The 21810-nt window shown below is 35.5% G+C and overlaps 1 long non-coding RNA gene across 1 annotated transcript; it reads left to right on the top strand.

Moving 5' to 3' along the window:
- The first annotated feature begins 5832 nt into the window (after positions 1-5832).
- On the top strand, positions 5833-7959 carry LOC118736757. The gene is made up of 2 exons (XR_004992768.1): positions 5833-6574; positions 7428-7959. It is a non-coding gene; the product is annotated as an uncharacterized LOC118736757 (long non-coding RNA).
- Positions 7960-21810: the final 13851 nt, after the last annotated feature.

Genomic DNA, 21810 nt, shown 5'->3' with positions numbered 1-21810 from the left:
AACCGATTTTCCTTAAAAGAAATCCGCAGCGGTTTTGTTGATAGCAATATGTTAAATTCTACATCAGAGTACAGCAGTAGTACGCCCAGAAATCAAATTGTAAAAACACAGAGTTTAAAGCGAACTTTAAAGTATTATTTTTTGATTTTTTAAACCTAACAAAAGAGTTAAGAAAGTATTTCAATAGTATTTAAACAGTCATTTTTGAAATATTAAGAGATTTTTAGGCATATTTTTTATGTATAATTTAAGTTAAAACGGCAAAAAAAAGTCACGAAGTCAGATCTAAAGCTCTAAGGCCTTGACATACGAATATTTCCGTTATTCTTAAAGCGAAAATCTCTTGCGATTTTCTCATGTCCGACGCTGGCCGCATGAGTTTCGTGATATGTATCAGACTTTTCCTACTTTGTACGTATTCGTTTAGGAATAACTCTTTAATCAGAGCGGCATGCCTAAACTCCCCCAGGAAGATGAATGTTGAGCTGGAGTTCTCCCTTTCTTGAAAGCTCGTCTGCTTTCTGGTTTTCTGGTATGTTACAAAGTCTACGCCTGAAAGAGGCTACAGTGGTCAGGGAGACGGAATGACGACGCTATTCCCAGTTGCCCAGCATATGTATACTCCAATGCACATTCTGCTACCTTCAGTGCAGAACCAAATCAAGTTCTTATGTACCGAGAGCCTTTTGCCCACGACGCTGTGCTTACTTAGAACATTTGTGTGATATTTTATTATTAAAAGTGAGTGTTGATGCGGATCGAGGATGGATATCTTATGGTAAATAGGAGCCACTAGCGTGAGCTACATGGGAATGTTAGAGTTTCCCCATATCAAGGACCGTTGTGCATTGACTGAGAATGCTGAAATTGTCTTGGGAAATCAACCAACAAGCACTTGCCCCCAAAACCTAGTGCGGGTTCTTGTTTAGGAGAATGAATTATGTGACTACTGTAACATTGCCTTCTCCGTTTGGCTATAAAGTGTGCCGATGTAGGACCTCGAAATTGCTCCAATTGGAATCCATTATTGCAATGCAGGTACACAGCTGCCTAAATGGAAGCTGGTTCATGTTTTGGTTATTTTTTGTTTGGTGTAAGGATAATCGTTCCTGTTAAAGACAGTAGAGAAAGAAATTTTAAAAAGTTTTAAGTTTTAAAGCTATTTACCTAGGTAAGTTTGCATGTTTATGCATGTTTACGTAACCTCAAACGAACCAAAAGCTAAAGTTCATTTTGCCACTCGACTGACCATAGGATTACGACGACTTTGCCCAAAAATGTGGCACACCGAAAAGTGTGAATGCGCTCCGATTATACTTATAACAGACAGCATCAAACCAAACCCTTCCGCTGCTCTTAGGGAGGCGGCTGGCTGAAGAATGGTGTCAATTGCGAAAACTGGGTTGAACCAAAGAACGCGGTCACACGTGGGTAAGTAAGTATGGCTATAGGTATGTAGATGAATAGGTTTGCATGTATGTATGTATGTATACTATTTATGAGACAGTACAGCATTTGTGGATGGAGTATTACTTTGTAGCAAGAGTTGAAGCTGTTGGTCATTGACATATTATATGCTTTGGTTGTTGTTGTTCATTTTGAGTTTCCAGACACTCCGCTGTGAGGTTGGCGACAACTGCTGAGTGCTGACGGTGGTCATGCGATGAAACAATTTGTGACTACTACGCCATCGTCGCCTGCTGAAATAGGCGTTAAGCTATTGACGTCGATTGTACCACATTTACAAACGTGCACATGTACATACATACATACATATACATAAGTATCTGTACATACGTACATAAATACGTGCATATGTATGTGGCATAAAATTATGCAAAACGATATTTGAATATGCGAGCTTTGTGGCACAGAGGCCTGGCTGTCGAAGGTGGCGGACCGGGCGTACGTAACCTAGGGCAGCAGTTGTTGATCATACGATTGTGGGAAATCGGTAACCCCATACACTCAGTGAAAATCTATAACTCAAAACAGCTTATGCTTGCGCGCAGTGGGGGATCGAATGAACTATTTATGTCCTTAGTTTTAGTGGGTTTGCTGCTTGTAAGCTTAAGACATCGCGGCGTCAATATTCTGCTCACTTACTTCCAGGAGCTACTCGCATCATCGAAGTAAATAAGTGGCGTGTTGTTTAGGATGTGATATGGTACCAAAAGCAATTGCTCTTCATAGATTGTTGTTGTTCAACGCACTCAGTTGCCTTGCGAAGAAATCTAACGGCCTTTTGACGCAGCGGCGACGATAGTTTACTTGCATAGTTGATGCGAACCCATTTAAAATTTTAATTGAAAGAAACCGAGAATCACATACATAAATACATACATACACATGTACTTTTATATATATATTGTGTGTTTGATAGCACATACACATTTTGTACTGGTAACAGCGTATGCTGAGTGGCAGTGGTGGAGAATTTTAGTTGGAAAGAGCTTTTGTCCAAAACTGCAGTAAATTTACAATCTTATCACATTTGTAGATTAATATTATTAAGGGTCAACGAATCATTTAATTGGTTTAGTTAAATCGAATCTTATTTTAACTTTATTTCATCCGAAATAGCCCATAAATAATTTCAGGAAGGCTTCCACAATCCATTAAACAAAATTCAACTGACCAAAAAACACGTTAAAGTGGATGGAACTTAGTTATGCAAAAACATTCGCTACCTTAGAACAGAATAAATCGTAAACTTTGTATTTAATCAAAAAGTTGTCAGGGGAAAATTTCTAATTTCCTGGTTGGGAAGAATAAGAACGTTTTTCACTAAAGCGTATTTTGACAGGTGAGTATCATATATTTGTTGAACTGAATAAATAAGTACATATACATATGTATTAAAAAAAGTTAGCCAGTTTTAATTGTAAACAAAAAAAAAATTAAATTTTTTTAAATTCTACAAAATTTTCTCGTTCATTTGGTGGCCATATTGTTATTGTTTCGTGTGTTTTGAAATTTTTTTTTGTTTTTGCCGCATGGTGTTTTCGAACAACTTCCTCAATTCAAAGTTAGAAAGCGCCGAATCCGAACTTCTGCAGCTCTACAGGCGATGGTGCCTCGTATGGATAAAATTAATCATTAGTGAACGAAAATAAATATTACTATTGTGATCTATAACTTCAAAGTTGTAAAGGGCTTTGTGCACCTAGGAATCCAAACAAACATCTCGCTCTCTATAAAAATTACTATCTCTCTGAAAGGGTGTGCTGTCTTTTGAGGAACCGGACAGTCTAAACAAATCTGTTATCTAGAAATGTTCCTAGCTGGTTTAAGCTTATGTATATGAGTTGTGTTCCATCAATGGAGCTGGGATGGAATATGTGGCTACACTAGGGTGGTCCAAAAACAGCAAAGTCTGAATTGTAATGCTCTCACCCCCTAGGATTTTCTATATCGAAAAAAATATACCCATATTTTTTTTATTTTGAAATCAAACAACATTTAGAGGTCGCTCAAAGCGCTCAAAGTTTTCCATGTATATTTAAATGGGGAAAATAAATTTTTTCGTTGAAATGGTATAGAATTCTTGAAAGTCAATATTTTTCGATCGGAAAACTCTGATTCTCTTCTGGAGGCTTTCAATAATAATAATACCCAATTGTTTATTTAACCATTTTTTAATACTAACGATTTTTTATTGGTCGCCCCATTGCATTTTTCGGGGTTTTTTTGGGTTTCAAGATATCCGTAGGTTAAAACGTGGAAAAACATGGGTTTTAACTAAAAGGTCCTGAAAATATATTTTAACCGTATTTTCTGTATTATGAACACAAATGCATTGAAGTGTATTACGCTGCTACTATCACCTACAATTTGTCCATACGCTTGGATACACGGCGTATGAGTAACATTATTTCCTGTTCATATTTCTTAAAAAAACGAATCATTGAATTTAATAATCGATAACTCGAAAGTGATTAGTCACAGCGTAGTACTACTTCCCACCACAATTATGTAGACAACTTCTTTATCTACAAAACTATATTGCTCCCAGCTTGATACCATGAAGGGCAAACAAACCGTCAGCTATATTAGCAGCGATGCGCTATATATTATATATATACATATATATCCATAGGGTTCTCGGAAACGGCTCTAACGATTTTGATGAAATTTTGTACACAGATAATGTTTTGGATTCTAAGGTTATCTGAATAGGCATTATTTCCGAGAAAACTCGTATAAGGTTGCCACCTATTCGAAATTAGTTAAAAATTAATTAAAACATCATACTATGGGTATCAAATGGAAGGTATTTCAAAGATTCTTGATTAAAAAATATTTTTAATAGGGTTGCCACCAATTTTGAATCGCAAGTTTATTTATTTTTTTTTTAGAAAAAAAGCTAAAATATTACTATTCATGGGTACCAAGAGAAGTTTCTTAAACAATGCTCTCCCTATATACAAAACGTTATCCCTTACGATAATAGTGTAAGGTTGCCACTTATTTTCGATTCTTCACAATTTATCTAAATATCGCAATATGGATATCAAATGAAAGGTATTGTTGAGAACTTTAGTCTGAAAATATTTTCGGTCAAGGTTTCCACGCATCTATGTAATACAAAATTGTATTTTGTTAATTTCAATCAGAATTTTTTGTAAGTATACGCAGTACATATACGCTCAGGATTTGTACTATTAATTCCAGCGTAATTCGGAATGGGGTTGCCGCCTTAATTTTAGAGTAAGAAATTTACTTACTAGATATCGAAATCCAATTTTTTTTTCAAATTTTAAAATATTTTTTTAAAGCTATCCAAATCTTGAAAACTTTAAAAAGTATATGCACTCCGGGCAAAGCTCGGTCAACCTGGTACTAATTTATTAAATACGGACGGAAAATAGTCATTTCTTTTTAAATTTAACCAAAAAAAAAATTCAACAAGTAATTTACAATGATATACATTTTTCAAGTTTAACCAATAAAGATTAAAAATAATAAGTAATATTTTTATTATTCGCTCAAAGGAAATTATTATTACTTAATTTTTATTTTTTTGATCAAAAATAATGATTATTTTATGATTTTTATTTTTTCGCTCAAAGATTCTATTTATTACTGAATTTTATTTTTTCACTTAAGAATAATGATTATTCACAAACTCAATAGCTGCACCACCGTGAGTTTCGACGTATCCTTTTCAGAGGTACCGACATCCTAATAAAAGGAGTAGGTCCCAAAATTTTCAGGTCAACATTTCAGTTGGTTGCGTTTGTATGCCTTTTTAAATTTTATTGATAATACTTTTTTTAAGTGGAAAAATAAAACTCGATAACAATAATTAACTCTGACCGAAAAAAAAATAAAAATCATAAAATAATGATTAAATGGTCGTTTAAATTATTTCACTCATAGTGATTGCCGTCCCTGGTATAAAATATACCTATCTCCAAGTTAGGCCAACAAGTTAATGTCATTAAGACTATTGCAATGGAAATCATCTTTAATTATGTTGAATATTAAATTTATACCGACTTTGAGTTGAGGCAATACGATGATGAATTGATATCTCTTCAATAAATTGCGCTTCCTAACCGAATAACAGTCAATTAAAATTAATTTACCATAAAGGAGTGCAGCTTCGATTCGAGAATCGTACGATAATAATAAAACACGCATACAAAAAAAAAAACAAAAAAAAAAATACATCCATGTGGCATGTACTAACAAAAAATAGCAATATTAAATGAAAACTACGCAAAAAGCGACTGCGCATGCGTCGCAATGAAAGAAAGAAATTCTACTACGTAATACTATGTACAAAACAAAAGGCAAGCGTAGTAGGTACGAGGTGGTAGGTAGGGAGGACATGGCGATTGTCGGGGCGAAAACCATCGAAATGGTCAATGGCAGGGGAGGAGAGCAAGAAGAAGAGGCGCATCACCGACAATGGGATGAGAGGACGAGGAAACTAACAATAACAAAGAAAAATGCACACAACAATGCTCCTCGCTCACCCCAACCAACACCAAAGTTTTAGGGCCTAACTGAGCGTCGGCTTCCAATTTGTGCCACTTACCCCTAGGCACGCAATGAAATACATACATACATGCGCATGCAGAGGAGAGAAACTACGTTGTCGAATTGTTTATTGTATAAACTTATGCTGCCTAACATAGGCGCGCGAGGAACCTGATATTACTCAATAAAATAAATATTTTTAAGAGAATCAATGGGTGTAGCTGTTAAGAGCAGTCACATATGATGAAGGAGGCGAAGAAGCATGTCAGAGAGTCAGAGTTGAGACTCAACTGTCATATTTGCGATGCTATATAGTTTAGGAACTAGGGGTGTTTATAAAAAGAGAATTCGGAAAGCAGTTCCAAGCAAACGCTGCAAAGCATATGTATGGTAAGTAGTATTTAGTGTTCGATGCTTGTCGAAAGCGTGCCCAAATATAGGCGTAAATAGTACGACGAATACCCCCGAGTATGTTGAGCGATTTGGGCTGCCTCTGAGTGTGCATGCTGACTATTATGAGCCGGCTGGTTGAAAGAACCTAAAAGAAGAGCAGAGCGAGCAGTCATATGCATACAAACAGAAATATGTAAGTACGTATGTGCATAAACAAGTGTGAATATTCGGCAAAAAAGAAGTGGGTCTTTATGCCAGTCAGATAGTGTTTACGGCACACCAATGTATGCTAGTTATGTATAGGTACGCACATACTACTTTAATTGAGTACCACTTACTACTTATTACCCGAAATAAATTTTTGGTACATACATATGCCTTCTTTCTCTGTGGAGTCAACACAAAAACTAAGTATTTGTGTGTATTTTTGCTTACTCTGATATGTGACACCCTCTCGCTCACATTGCTTTGCACTAAATATTTGCTGCGATTTTCAAAATAAAACGCAATACTCAACTCGATTATGATCACTGCTAAAAAAATACAATCTTCTTAATTATGTAAATATGTATAAATATTCTTCGAATTGAAGTCAACAATTTTGAGGTAGAGGGGCGATCGCTATTAGAAAAATACTTTATCGTTTTTCTCCTTTGATGTCGAGTTGAACCGAGCTTGAATCCTGGTCCTGCGAAATGGTAGCGCGTACTGCTAACCCGTGCACCACAGCGGCCGCCTAATGCTTATTTTAAGATATCAGAGAGTTGTCGGCACAATTATCGTATTATTTTCGATATCGTCATATATGTAAATGGTTATCGACACTTTTTAATCATCATTATAAGCATTGTTATTGTAATTAACTTTATCGTTTTTGATATCGATGCCTGTCATAAAAAAAGTAAACGGAACCGAAATGTTTCCTCCAACAACCCACCCGATTTACATATTTGTTAGAATATAATACCTTTTCAATCCATATCTATAATATTTCAAAATAATCTTGACACTTCTTATGTTATGCTCCTCACTACATTTCATTTCAGAAACAAAAAATATAAACGTCTATATCGCCACAGTGGCGTCACTTCCTTTCACTCAGAGCCGACCACACAAAATACAAACCATTACATCCCAGAAACAGATACGTTTTTTGGAGGCCACTGAGTACGCTAGGAACTAAACGGGAGAGTAGTGGTGAGCTACACCATCAACAACCCTACGCAAAACCCCCCAAACACCTCCTATCACTCTCAGCAATGTTGCCAATGTCGGACGACGGACGGTATGCTCTTACGGAAACCTACTCGCTATCTCAGGCACCGTCGCCGCCAGCAACATTGTATAGAAGCGCTCAAATCCCCCGATGAGAGAGAATCGTTAAATGTGGTGGAGGCAGCGCTATCCATGCTGCGCGCGGAGAGTAGCACCAGCGGGCAAGAAACCAGTGGCGAATGTTGGCGACGTAAATATGAGACATATGTATACCTCACACATATATGGTTAACTGGAACTGGAACTGGAACCGACACAAGAGGCAATAAAAATATAAACATACATATGTACGTACATATCACCAAAAATAAATAAAAAATAAACAGATAAACTAACACAGCTCTTTTAAAATCAGAGAGAGTGAGAGAGCGCGCGCATAATTTGATGGTGCAGATAGGCAAGCGAGCCCCTCGTTTCACCTGACAGCATAGAAGTCTGGAACTGCGAGGCCTCCTCGAATCGTCGCCAGTCCCCGCTCGCATGTCCTCAAAGTCTTCTCTTCAGTTGTTTTTTCCGCTTATTCCTTTCTGCCATCGGATGGAGCCTACGCAGTTTTGCGTTTAATTCGATGAAATTTCAGTTGTTTATAGTAGTTTAGCGCAAAATACAAGTACAAGTACAGACCAGCTCACGCATACATACATATGTATGTATGGAAAGATACAGAGCCCGAGACAAGTGCTTGTGTGCTGCCGCGGGGCTATAAGCGGTTTGTGCGTTTGGGTGGGATGCCGAATTGTGGGAAGCAGAATGCGATCGACTTACTATGAGGTTGAGGGTAAAGTAAACAAAAATCGACAACACATATCTACAGCAATGTGCAAATGTACGCTTGTATGCGAAAAAGTGTTAAGCAATAATACTTTTTGCGTATTTAAAAAAAAAAAACAAATTCAACATGTCATCGTTAAAAGGGGGAGTTAGTGACAAACGTACGTTGATAGCGACATTTTTTGTTTGTTTTTTTTTTGCATTTTTACCGAAAGGCCAGCAACGACACTTGAAAATTTCTCAGCGGCCGAAGAATCTTCTGGAATCCTATGCCTTCAAGTACATAGTTGTGGGCATTCAGTGAGCTGCTCTGAATTAAAATAAAAACACACAGGCACGCACAAATAAACGCAAATATTTACAAATTTATCTACACATATGTATGTATGTAAAAATGTAGGTAAGTATGTAGATATGTACATACATACGTACTATAAGCAGATTGTTGAGTACGAGCGTATTGTTTTTTTTGACTGTCAGCGACTGTTATTCCAAATTGTTTTAAAATAGTTGACCGCGTATACTTGCATACATATATACGTATGTATTTGCACATACAGTCCGCGTCAAAAATATGAACAACATGACGTGTTGACGATTTTCTTTATTAATATCTTCTATATAAATTTTTTTATAAAAAAAAAATATATAGTTCATTTTACTACAAAAAGCAGCAGAATCAATTTTTTCAATTCCATATATAACCAGTGTTGATAATTGAGATTTTAAAGTTGTACCCAATTGTTGACAAAAAGTGTAACTTTTTGAACTTAATTGCGCTTTTCACCATTTCCTGAGCTTTTTCCCTTACCAAAAAGAAGAACATTTTTTTTGTCTCTGCAGTGTGTTTATTGTTCAGTTCATGTACAGCTTCAGTTGCTGTAGACTTAACTTAACGCAACTTATCATTCAGATTTCTTCATTATATTCCACATTTATAAAAGTACACCCAGCGAAAAAATTATACGTTCATCCGGGTTATGCTATTTATTTATTTATTTTTTTCAAATTAATTTTAATATTTATTTTTATAGCTCATTGTCTAACGAAAACTATACAAATAATTTATTTCACATTTCAAAAAAAAAAAAATAATCAACAAAGGTTTTCTTCCATATACAACAAATTACGAACATTCGTTATATAGAAGATAGTGCGCAACACCGTCAAAAAAAATAAATGGTATTTTTTAGATACTTCATACATGCACCTTATTATACTAGAATGAATATTCTACAAAAATATTTTTCCAACATTTTTTTTTTGTTTAATTCTGAATAAAAAGTGTGAAATTTTTATGAAACCTTGAGATTTTAATTTAATTTTTTGTCAGAAAATGAGCTATACCTTTATAAAACATTAAAAAAATAGCTCAACCCTGGTGACCGTATCATTTTGTCAAAGATGAAAACAATAATGATAAAAAATTAGTACAGTAGATAGATTCGATAGATGAAAATTAATCACATAAAACGGGGTTGACTAGATTTTTTCAAAATAAATAAAAAAAAATTTCATCCGCCGGTAATAAAAAATTGATATAACCATATAGCAATTCACAATTTGGTACTTAAATGTAAACGGATTAAGAATCAAAGTGCTGGCCGAGGTTTGAGTATTTGGTACAAAAATTATTTTTGATGTTGAAATTGTACTTCAAATCGGTAAATTGTACTTTTTGAAACTAATTGTACTGAAAAAAGTAAAATTTTACGTAGAATATCAACATTGTATAGAACTCGGAAAAAATCAAGAAATACCATAACATTTTATCAAAATTTTTTACTTTTCAATTCGATATCGGAATATAAATAAAGAAACGTGAGGGGGTATTCTATATTTTTTACGCTGACTGTATATGAAAGAGTGTGTGTAGATATGTATGTACATATAAGTATGTCTGTCGTTTTGGCATTTTATTGGTTTGCTTTTTTCGCTGCCGGCGTCGCTTAGCTGTACGCCAGCGTTGTAAGCAAGCTGAAAGCGCCTTGGACGACGACCACGAAGAGCGCTAGCTGGCGTTTGTATTACGTATACGCACTGCCTGCCGCCCCAATCACACTTGCATACATACATACATACATAAATGCATATGCGTTCGTACACACTGCATATCTGTGCATACCTGTGTGTATCTGGTTGGCAGCATAGAAAATTAAATGCGCAAAATTTGCTTTGTTGTGATACTAGTAGTGGCTGTTGTTGCTATTTTTGCCATTCTCTGTGTTGTACTGTGCTGTGCTGTGTCACTAATATTATGCGCATAGTATTGTAGTTGCCTTCTGTGTCGTTTTTTTTTTTTTGTTATTTCACTGTACTCATACTAGTATGTACCTACATACAAACTTACATACATAGCTCGGTTCGGTGTTCTATTCTGTTGTGTTTTGCTTTATTATTACTATGTATGTATGTATGTATATTTATTGTTTTGTGTGGTTGTTGTTGTTGCTGTTTTTGACTATTATTGCGCAGCAAAAATAATCAGCCAGCATTGAAAAGAATAAAATAGTCTATGAGAGCATAGCATGGCACAGAATATGAACGTAAATATATGTACTTACATATACATACATACATACAAACATATGTGCGACTAACCGATTCAGACAGAAAGCTAGCGGACGACAGCAACAGCAACAGCGACAGTGACTGCGACAGCAACACCACCACCGGTGCGTCTAGCGGGCGGAAGGGGGCTGGCTGGTGCATGGACGGCGGGAGACACAAATAAATAAATGAATAAAAGTACGCACGAAGCGTACAGAAAGTAGACAAAATCGTTAATTTAGCTTTTTGTTGCTGCGAAATTCTTGGAATTTCGTCATTTTGTATGAAAGGCATGCTGATCTGAAACTTATAAATTTTATAACTACTTACACATTACAGTCAGAGTCAACAATTAGCTACACCTTGTATTAAAATAATATTCACAATTATTTTCATGAAAAAGTTTTTTTTATAAAGTTTTTATGAAAATATATGTATGGTATTCTATAACATGAACTATTTATGGAAAAAAGTGCAAAAAGCTGTGAACAAAAAAAAAAAAATATTAAAAATCAATGCGATTTTTTAGCCTCTCAAAGCTTGCACTTATTTTAGTAGAATCTTATAAGTTTGTTAACTGCATACCAAAAAACTTTTCCCAAAATTCTGGTTAAAAAGCTCGAAATCTATATAAAAAATTTTCTAAGTTCTGTATAAAGTTTGAAAGTGTGATTAATACAGTTTTTGTTAAAGCATGAACCATATTTTCATAAAAAAATATCAAAAAAAATTAGCTTGAAAAATTTTGTAAATATTAAAAACGAAACACAATTAATCTATTTTTGGCGGCCACTGTACATACATACATACATAGGTATGTACGAAAATTTTTCTAAGCGTAATTCGTCTTTTTTCATATAAAAACCTAACAATGATCAGGTTTCGTGTTTTATATTATTATTTAGCAGAAAAACACCGTAAATAATTTTGAACCGGTTTTACTACGAAAATACGAGGAGCAGTGTTGCCGTTGAAAATTTTGATAAAGTCACAAAAAAGGGGTCAGTGACGAAAAAAGGGACACCATATTATTTTTTCAAGGAGAAGAGTTGTATTTCCATTAAAAAATTTTAAGTGATGCAATTTTTAGTACTTACAGGAGGAAATAAATACCTTTTAATAGCAATGTTCTGTTAACATTTTCTAAAAAAAATCTCTGAAAAGGGTCATAAATTGCACATAATTTTGGAAAAGGGTCAAAAATCGAAAATTTCAAAAAGTCGGGTGAAAGGGTATTGGATCAGATTGCCCCTTTAGTCGCACAACGGCAACACTGGCGAGGAGTATTCTTGGGCACCGATCATCTACATATTAGATAATACGAATACAAATCTATTCCTCCCTACTGCTCCTATGTTTCTCAACTGATGTGAATGATTGTTCTTTTGTTCGAAAGGTATTTCAAAGAAGAGTTGCGCAATGTTTTTGCTTCTGCGGTAGGTGGCGCAGGGGAATATTATTTATGGTCTCATTTGCAAAAATTATGCCCGATAGGTGGCTCTAGAGTCGGGTTATTTCAGTTTTGTATGAACATTTGAATGGCTGTTTTTGGCCCCAGATTCGAGTTTTTTGTACGAACCTATTCTCCCATCTCTTCCTATGAATTATAAAATTATTTAACGGAATAGATATCACCCCACCTAAAAATAGCAGTGACCTAGACCAGGGATGGCCCAATTCTCGGCTCTTAAAACAGTCAAAGAGTGTTTTTACACTCTAGAAAATAATTTCAACAACTTCACTTACGCGGTTTTGCACTTTAAACGACGATATATAAGATATGTACATACACTCCAGCTCTGAACGCATTCAAAAAGTTAAATCGAAAAATTTGATGTAAACCAAATTTGTAAATTTCAAACGGCGCTATAAGCATGCACATGTGTGTGTGTGTGTGTGTGTGTGTGTGCATTTGTTAAATGACGTGCGAAAGGAAGAGAAGGGCAGACAAGGGGGGACGATGGGGCTAATCAGACAGAAAAAATTTCATTCATGGATTTAGTTATTAATTCATTCAAGCACTTGCTTTATTTTAAAATTGTTGTTGTTGTTGTTGTTGCTGTTGCTGTTGCTATCTTCTGCCAGTTAAGTTCATTAATACCAGGAAATGTGAAGCAAGGCATTGCACAGTGGAAAAAAGAACAAAACTAAAAAATATAGAGCAACAACAACAATAATAAAGCGTGTTTTTTTTTACTGCTGGTGCTTCGTCTATCGTATTTCATTCATGAGCATTGCACAACACACCAATAACACCAACAACAAGCACAATAGAAAGCACAAAATGTGCGTAAAAATGCAGTGTGTCTGTTTGAATGTAAATATGTACTTGCATAGTATGTACATACATACATACAGTACCTACATATGTAAATATACATTTTCCTACGAATATGTACATATATATGTACATTAGGGTGGTCCAAAAACAGTAAAGTCGGAATTGTAATGCTTTCACCCCCTCGGATTGTTCTATATAGAAAAAGAGTATACTCCTATCTTTTATTTTGAAACCAAAAAATATTTAGAGGTCGCTCAAAGCGCTCAGAGTTTTCCATGTATTTTTATAATGGGAAAACTAAATTTTTTCGTAGAAATGGTATAGAATTCCTGAAAGTCAATATTTTTTCGATCGGTAAACACTAGTTCTCTTCAGGAGACTTTCAATAATAATACTCAATTGTCTATTTAACCATTTTTCAGTACTAATGACTTTTTATTGGCCGCCCCATTGCATAGCTGCAATGAAAAAATGGTTAAATAAACAATTGAGTATTATTACTAGGAATCTCCTGCAGATAAACAGAGTTTTCTGGTGGAAAATAAATGGTGGAAAAAAATAAGGGTATATTTTTTTCTGTATAGAACAATCCTAGGGGATGAGAGCATACAAATTCCGACATTACTCCCAACCCCCCCTCCCCCCACATGCATTTTTTTGGACCACCCTAATGTACATACATACATTCACATGCACAAAGTACACGTCTATGTGTAAGGTGATAAAACCCGAAGTAACACAACAATAAAAATCAAGCTATAATTCCATTAAATAGTGGAAAAGCCAATTAACACTAAAGTCGACTGATAGGTGCACATTTATACACACACACACACACACGCACACACACACACACACACACAATCACAAATAAAGTTTTTAATAACAATATTTTGGCTGCAAAGCCAAGTTGGCTTTATGTATATGAAAAAGTGCGCTGCTCTGAAAACGCCGATTCCAAAGAGGGCCAACGCGCGCGTCAACACCTCCTGCGAGCAGCAGCTCCAGTATTACCACGAGTGCAGTACGCTGGCAGTTGCCCGTTGCTTATCTATCAGTTGCATTCACAGTTGATTAAGGCATGAAAATTATCGCGCTTTTACTCGTACATACATACATACATACATATCTCATTTTGGGCGGGAAAACGCGATTGTTGATTTTGGGGCGATTTTATTCGTTAGACCTCCAACATTTCGAAAATATTAACACTAGCTGTGTAAATACATATGTACATATCTAAGCTGTTGTTGCAGCACACTTTTCATTTTTCCTTTGTTTTTGTTGCTGTTTGTTTTTCTTCTATGCGCCCTACCTGTTGGGTGTTGTTTGCATCGATATGAAAAAAAAAAAATGAAGTGCGAACGATTATGGTAACTGTGAGTGTTTTTTTTGTAATTTATTAATTATTTGTTTTTGTTGTTTGTTTTTTTTTTTTTTGTTGAAGAAATGCGTGGCCTAGATAATTTCAGTTAGTTTTACAAAGAAGTACGCACACGTTTTGTATGATTCGTGTGTGGCTTTGGGCGCCACAGCATTCTCGAAAGTTCGAGTTTTTCCAGATTTTGCTTTTTAACGAAAATGCATTGTGTGTTCGCCGCCCTGTGGGTATCGCGTTTGAAAGTTTTTTTTTTTTTAAGTTATTTTATTGATAGTGTAACAGTGTGAAATAAAATATAATACAAAATACAGGTTTAGAGTAATCAAAGGTTTTAAATGTTTCCAAGGGTAATCAGAATCACGGAACCATGGATGGGAGGTTTTACAATTTGAATGCTTCACAAGTAGATTAATTTGAGGTCTTAAACTAAATATTCTCCCTGCTGACCACCTTGGTCATATACTGCAGGCGAGTAGTAATGCAGTTATTGTAAACGAGCGATCTCGGCAGTGGTTTCAACGCGCACGAATTAGCGGAATGAAATTTGATTGACCGAATTACCATCACAGTGTAACGCAACGAAATCGAACCACTGAAAGCTTTTGTAAGATAGCTTCTAGCAAGTATTTTTGCCGGATGTAATCACTTGAGAAATTAGAAAATATGCTATTTCGCATCAAAGTACGCTATAAAAATTATTTCAACAGAAAACAGCTCAATTTTTTGTTTTCTTTTAAAATATTAATAATATTGCCGCCATCAAGTTTTCGCGCAAGCGAAAATGTAGCTGTAACTACCAAATTGCCAGCAGTAGATGGCAAGATAAAATCTCTGATAATTATTGCTTGCCATGGGCAATATGAGGTCACTTCATTGGGAAACGCCCCGCCCCGTAAGGACATACATTACTTTGTACATTATTAAACATTCGATTCGATTCCCACTGGGCTACGGATGTAAGCTCAATAAAGCTGCCACACATGCTTACACATACATACATAAACATAGCTATTTCAACTTGACTATCACTTAAACATTACGGTAGTTTCTTAATGTGTATGAAGGTGTTAAGTAGGCGCTAAAATTGCAAAACAATATTTTAAAACAACACTGCATACTTATTCCTTCGTGTGCTTATATACATATGTACATATGTGTGTGTGTGTGTGTGTGAGTTGTCGTACTCGTACAAGTGTAGCAATCAGAAGAACAGAAATTCACAGCAATTCGACGTTAAATGCGAATGGTAAGCATGAAAAGAACAAAAATATGTTACAGTTGTTGTTGTTATCATTATTGTTGTTGTTGTTGTCTTTAACCATGTAAGCAGCTCGAAAATCAAAGAGCAGTTAATAGGCTTAGTAAGTAGGCAGCAATGGGGTTGGCGTACGGGTGGACGGACGGGGGTGTTAGTGTTGAGGGCGAATGCGGAGCGGAGGAAGGGGCTCAAGGGGCTGTCCAATCAGGAAGCTCTCCACATACAGTACGCATGTATACATAGGTCTAAGTGTACGGACATATGTATGTATTAATAAAAGAAAAACAACTATGTATCTACATTCATTAATATAAACATTTGAAGAAACAACAATAAAACCAACAACAACAACAACAGCAAATATGTGTATGTATGTATAAGTAATAACATAGTACATATAAACGTTTAGTATGAGTAGACTATTTACTACGCAATTTGTAATTAGAGCACTAAAGGTAATTATACAACCCGAGATTACAAGCACAAATCATACATAATGCGCTTGAGGTGCGACAACAAAAACAACTGCAACAGCAACAACAGCAGTAAGTTGTAAAAATAAACGCAAATACCTATTAAATGCCGGAAAAAAGTGTTATATGTACAATGTATACTGCCTACATACATACATACATAGATATGTAATTTTATTAGTCAAAGTATCAAAACAAGACATGCATGTGCACATGAATGTTCATTTAATAAATAAACATGTACATGCATTAGAGCGCACCAACTTGCAAGCAAGCAAAAAAGTTCGCAGTACACCACAGATTCTAAATTTCGAAATTCTTGTTTGCCGAACCTAGCAGCCCACTATTTATATTTTTCGATGACACATATACATATATACGTTCGGCAATGAAACATTTTTATACCCGAACGCACTCGTGCACAAGGATATTATAACTTTGTTTACGTAACGCCTGATTTTAGATACATACATAGATATAGATAAATGAAAAGAGAAATCGATTAAGCTGGGACTCACTGATGGTATTGAAAATAGACAAAATCGGATAATAACCACGCCCACCTCCCATATAACGGCAATTTACAGAAATACAAATACAAAATTTTGGCTGAAGCCGAAGCTGAATATTAGGTACCATGATACAAAAAAAGAAGGTAGATCCATTGTCACTTTTTCGTCGCCATATTAACAACCTGATAATTAGGTAGATTGTGACATTTCGTGCTACCGTATCCAATATCTAAAATCCTCCAAATTTTGTTATTAATTTTTTGTTTATTTACAAACATTTTGATCTTGGGTTGGAAATTTGAACAAGCAAAGGGTACATATGTACATATAACACACACGTGTGTTCACACAATTAAAAGTTAGTTTAAAATAAAGCTTGCAAATTTTCAGATAAAAATTTATGAATAAATTCGGTTTGAAATATGAACCTTTTTGTAAAAAATACTGTGGCCAGCATAGCCGGAGTTGGCCTGATGAGGGTTGTTTTTTCTAAGCGCTGCCGAAAGCCTACAACGTGGAAAGCTATCCAAAATCCTGTTGTTGGCGTAACCCGAGTTTATATTTTCTCCGTCCAAACGCTAATTTTACCCCATTTTCCAATGTAAAATTAAAACGTTTTTAAGATAAGATATTAATTATTTTTAAGAAGTAAATGTTAATACAACTATTTTATTTATACTCCCAAATTTAGGATATAAAAACCCTCCATCAAAAAACTTATATTGGGTAATGCCGCTTCGATTTTTTTACAATTGATCAATCGTCAAAAATCTCCTCTTTAATCAAAACTTTGTTTATTGAAACTACTTCCTTTTTTGTATCATGCTAGGTACTATTCAATATTCGGCCGAACACCGAAGCCGACGACCATTAAAATTAGGTTGTACGTTTCAAAAATAATAAGCCTGTGGTTTTTTATTTCGTAACAAATTATTTTTATTATTTTTTAAATAAAACGAACACCTTACAAACATACATTCCTCCACAACCGCAAACAATTTTTGGAACAGAAGGATGCAATTGTAATTACTTTTTCAGGCTTGTTTGTTCTTTTGACGCTTCATTTCCCAGGGAAAGCTCTTTCTGGCACACGCGGCAAATCGCAGTTGACTTTTTCAGTTGAAAAACTTCCAAATAGCACTCGTATATCTTCAAAATCACAGCAAAACGCAATTGTATCACTTTTATGTATTTTTTTTTTTTAATATACCGAACCCTTTGCGCAAAATTATCGTATGTTACATTTTTTACGAAATTCACTTTTTGATGCAACTTTCTTCTTTCTAGGGTGCTAGTAATTCAAATCTGGTGGGGTCAGTACTAGAACGGTGTACTTGAGTTCAAGGAACTTTGGAGCAAAAAAATAAAAAATATCCTCGGGACAAGAACATCGATATACATACATATGTATGTATATTATTCTTTATCACAAGATGATGGTTATGAGAAAATCGCCCAACATTTCTTTTTCACAGCCACAAAACTTTGTTATAAAAAATTTTTGACAGTGAAAACTTTTTGACAGATAATTTTTTTTTTACATTTGAAAAGAGAATCGTATTTTTATGTGAAGTGATGAAGAATGTTTTCACTTCACGTTTTCACATAACGGGAATTGGCCCCTTGATGATTTTTTTTTTTCGTGAAATTACCTTGCAAAAATATTTTAGTGTACGGCGAAATTTTTTCTGATACGGTCTTATGTATGTATGTAATTTGTGAGTACCAGGGTAAGAACTTTACTACGATCGTAGTGGATTTACTACGATTTAAGAAAAATGTTACTTTACTCACTATCTACAAATCGCATATTCAAAAAAAAAAAAGTTCGCCTATTAGAGTATTAAAAAAAAAAAGTGTCACTTTTTAAAACTTACAGGCTGTTAAGTTATTTGGAAAAGAGTTCACTAAATTTTCGTATTACCCGATCTGTGTGCATGTACTTCTAAATATGTTTATATAAATGAGGAGATTTATAAAAATTCCACTACCTACACAATTTTATTTAATACTGTGACTTTTCACATCATTTACCCTGATTAAGGCTTGTCGTAGTTCCAGCCCTGGAATGTTCATAAAGATGTGTTCAATTTAATTTGGTTAGACATTCATATGCACGAATGTGTTTACCGTTTATTGAATAACAATGTAGCAAATTTATTATCAACTCGCCCACTCGCCATATGTATGTATGTATGTATGCACAAAATATAGTTGTTGTTGTTGTTCTGTTTGCTATCGTAATCGAAATCAAAATTATGGCATCTCAATTGATTTGGCAAATATTTATTTGGAATCATATAGTCGGAACTATGCGCATATGTATCTAGTTGGTATATGTAGACATGTACATATATATTTGCTTATGGCATTTTCTTTTCCACCGAAATATTGCCTTTTCATTGCCCCAGTCTTAGTATTTGTGCGCAGAGGGCAATGAGAAAGCAAAATTTTTTGGTTAGAAAAGAAATCGCCATTAGTCGAAAAAGTTCGCGTGCGGTTTTTATTCCATGATTTTTACTGAACCAAGTACACATGCCATTTTGATTAGTAATCATGGGCCATTTTACTCGTAGGAGCATAACGCCACCACCACTGTAGACCTTCTATGGTTTCTGAACGAAAATTTGAATCAACGTAAAACCATTCAGCGAATTCAGAGAGAGAGAAGAAGAAATGATAATCTCTGTGGTGCTGCACCACTGAGTATATCGAATTCTCTTGTGCTGCGCAGGGGCAAATCTCAAATCACCACCGTTAAATCAAACCCCAGAACCAGCGCGGCACCCTAATAAGATATTTAAGGTATTTCGTCTGAAATAAGTCCACGAAGTCTATGTACTTACTTACGTATATCGGATTTCTGTAGAACAATGATACGCACCCACTTCGAAATTGCCACCAACTATTATTCAAAACGATTATCGATTGTTCTGCTAAATAAACTTACGAAATATGAGCTTCTACTATAATTATTTACTATTAAATTTGTGAAGTAGGGTAACCAAAATTAATTTTTTTCTAAGCCACCTCATAGGTACTACGTGGCATTGCATTTGGCATATACGAGGTATTGCGCGCCAAGCAATGATATGTCTTCTGAAGATTACCAAACCATAGTGTTAGTAGCAAAATGTGCCACTGGAATCGTAAACGTGAATTGTTGGTGAAAATGTGGCACTAAAATGTTCAATAAAATACTGTAGTCTTAAATATCACTCTCATCTGCAGCATTTACGCAAAATACATAAGTACATATATAAATATGTACTCTGCCGATATTTACATTTGTATTTAGACAAAGTTAGGAACTTAAACGATGAGTAAGAAAAACTGTTAGGTACTTAGGTACTTAAGCAGATTTTAATGCAACAAGTTATCCTATTTGCGTGGGAAATGTCTGCCATTTCAATGGCTTCACATACTGTTTGTGCACAAAATATGTAGCTGCCATTACACGCTGATCTTAAGTCCACAGATACATCTACAGCAGTGATTCCCTAAGTGGCCCGTCCAGGAGTACCCCCAGGGGTCCACGGGAGACTCGACAGGGTGGTCTACGTTGGCGTGAATAAAATTTGGGGGTCCACGAGTTGTAAGTGGAGGTCCACGAAAATTTATCTGGTTTCGATAGTAAAGAACTAAAATGGTTGCTTGATAGCCTATTTATTTAACTTTAACTCTTTACATACTGTTGAACTTACGGTCACTCGTGCCACCTGCAGACTAAAAACAAACGGTTGTTGGTATAACACTGAGTGAGGCGATGGGGAAATTGCCGGCGGCAGATATTTAAGCACTTGTGTCTTTTTAATGCTACAGGATAGTACGCCACCATTACCTTTGTTGGAAAGATTCTAGTGAGACAGAGAGTTCCCTGAGGGGGAATGCTGGTTTAATTCCAGCACTGAGCCCGCAAAACTGACTCAGGGTCAGGATCTGCAGTATTTTTCTAAGTTAATGGGGATAAGCTTCACTTTTTCACTTAGGCAATATGCTTCAGTCTTCCAGGCTGAGATATGTATGTGTAATCCCCAAACCCATAGACTACGTGGTGGAAAATAGGTGGAGGCGAAGGAGTTTACGTGTCTACAAGTAAAGTCAAGCTGCACTTAAGGCATTGGCCAGCCTTGTTGGTAAAGATAACGAGATTGCTTTATTCTGGGCGCGGGGCAACTCGGGAGTGCCTAGAGATGAGACATCTGACCCCCTCCCTCTTCGACCATCGAAGCCACCATCAGAAACCGGGTGGATACTTCGCTCAGAAATGACTGGGAGCCATGGAGTGGATTCAATTGGGCAAAACTCATGTTGCCTTCAATCTCAGAAGGTCTATCTCACTGAGAAGACGGGACTGCTGACTGGTCATTTCACGTGGCACAAACACCTGACTGTGATGGGCGCAAATGACAACTCCATTTGCCCATCTTGCTTTGAAGAGGAACACTTCTTGAGCTTCTTGTGTGCTTGTTTGTTTATCATCGATTTATCTAGATACGGTATTTTCTTTTTTGTCAGTTTCTGAATTTGAAGTTTGGCATAAAAAGCTTTGCAGTTTTGTTGTTTCAAGGTTTGCGTTTTAAAAATGCGAGTGACGAATAATTTTCGCATCACTTTAAAACTCGAAGCGATAAAAATAAAAATGATGCCATCAACACGAATAAACTATTTGACAAATACATCACTCACATGCAAATTAATGCGTGAGCCGAAAATGGGAGGAGTTTATTTAGTGCCCTTAAAAAATATATAACTCCTCAGAGCGAAATAGTTCTTTCATCGATTTACGAGCTCTGTCTTTTAAAACTTACGAGTGTGTAAACACATTATTTTAATAAATAGAACACAAGAAAATATTTTATTTTTATTTTTGCCACTTCGAGTTTGGTTTTGGAACTCACTCCTCACATTTTTTGATGAACTTTGGC

The sequence above is a fragment of the Rhagoletis pomonella genome, unplaced genomic scaffold (assembly GCF_013731165.1).
Source record: "Rhagoletis pomonella isolate Grant_MI unplaced genomic scaffold, Rhpom_1.0 Rhpom_scaffold_00001, whole genome shotgun sequence".
Classification (NCBI taxonomy): Eukaryota; Metazoa; Arthropoda; class Insecta; order Diptera; family Tephritidae; genus Rhagoletis; species Rhagoletis pomonella.
Note: the sequence above shows the minus strand (reverse complement) of the source record. Positions and strands in the feature narration are given on the sequence as shown.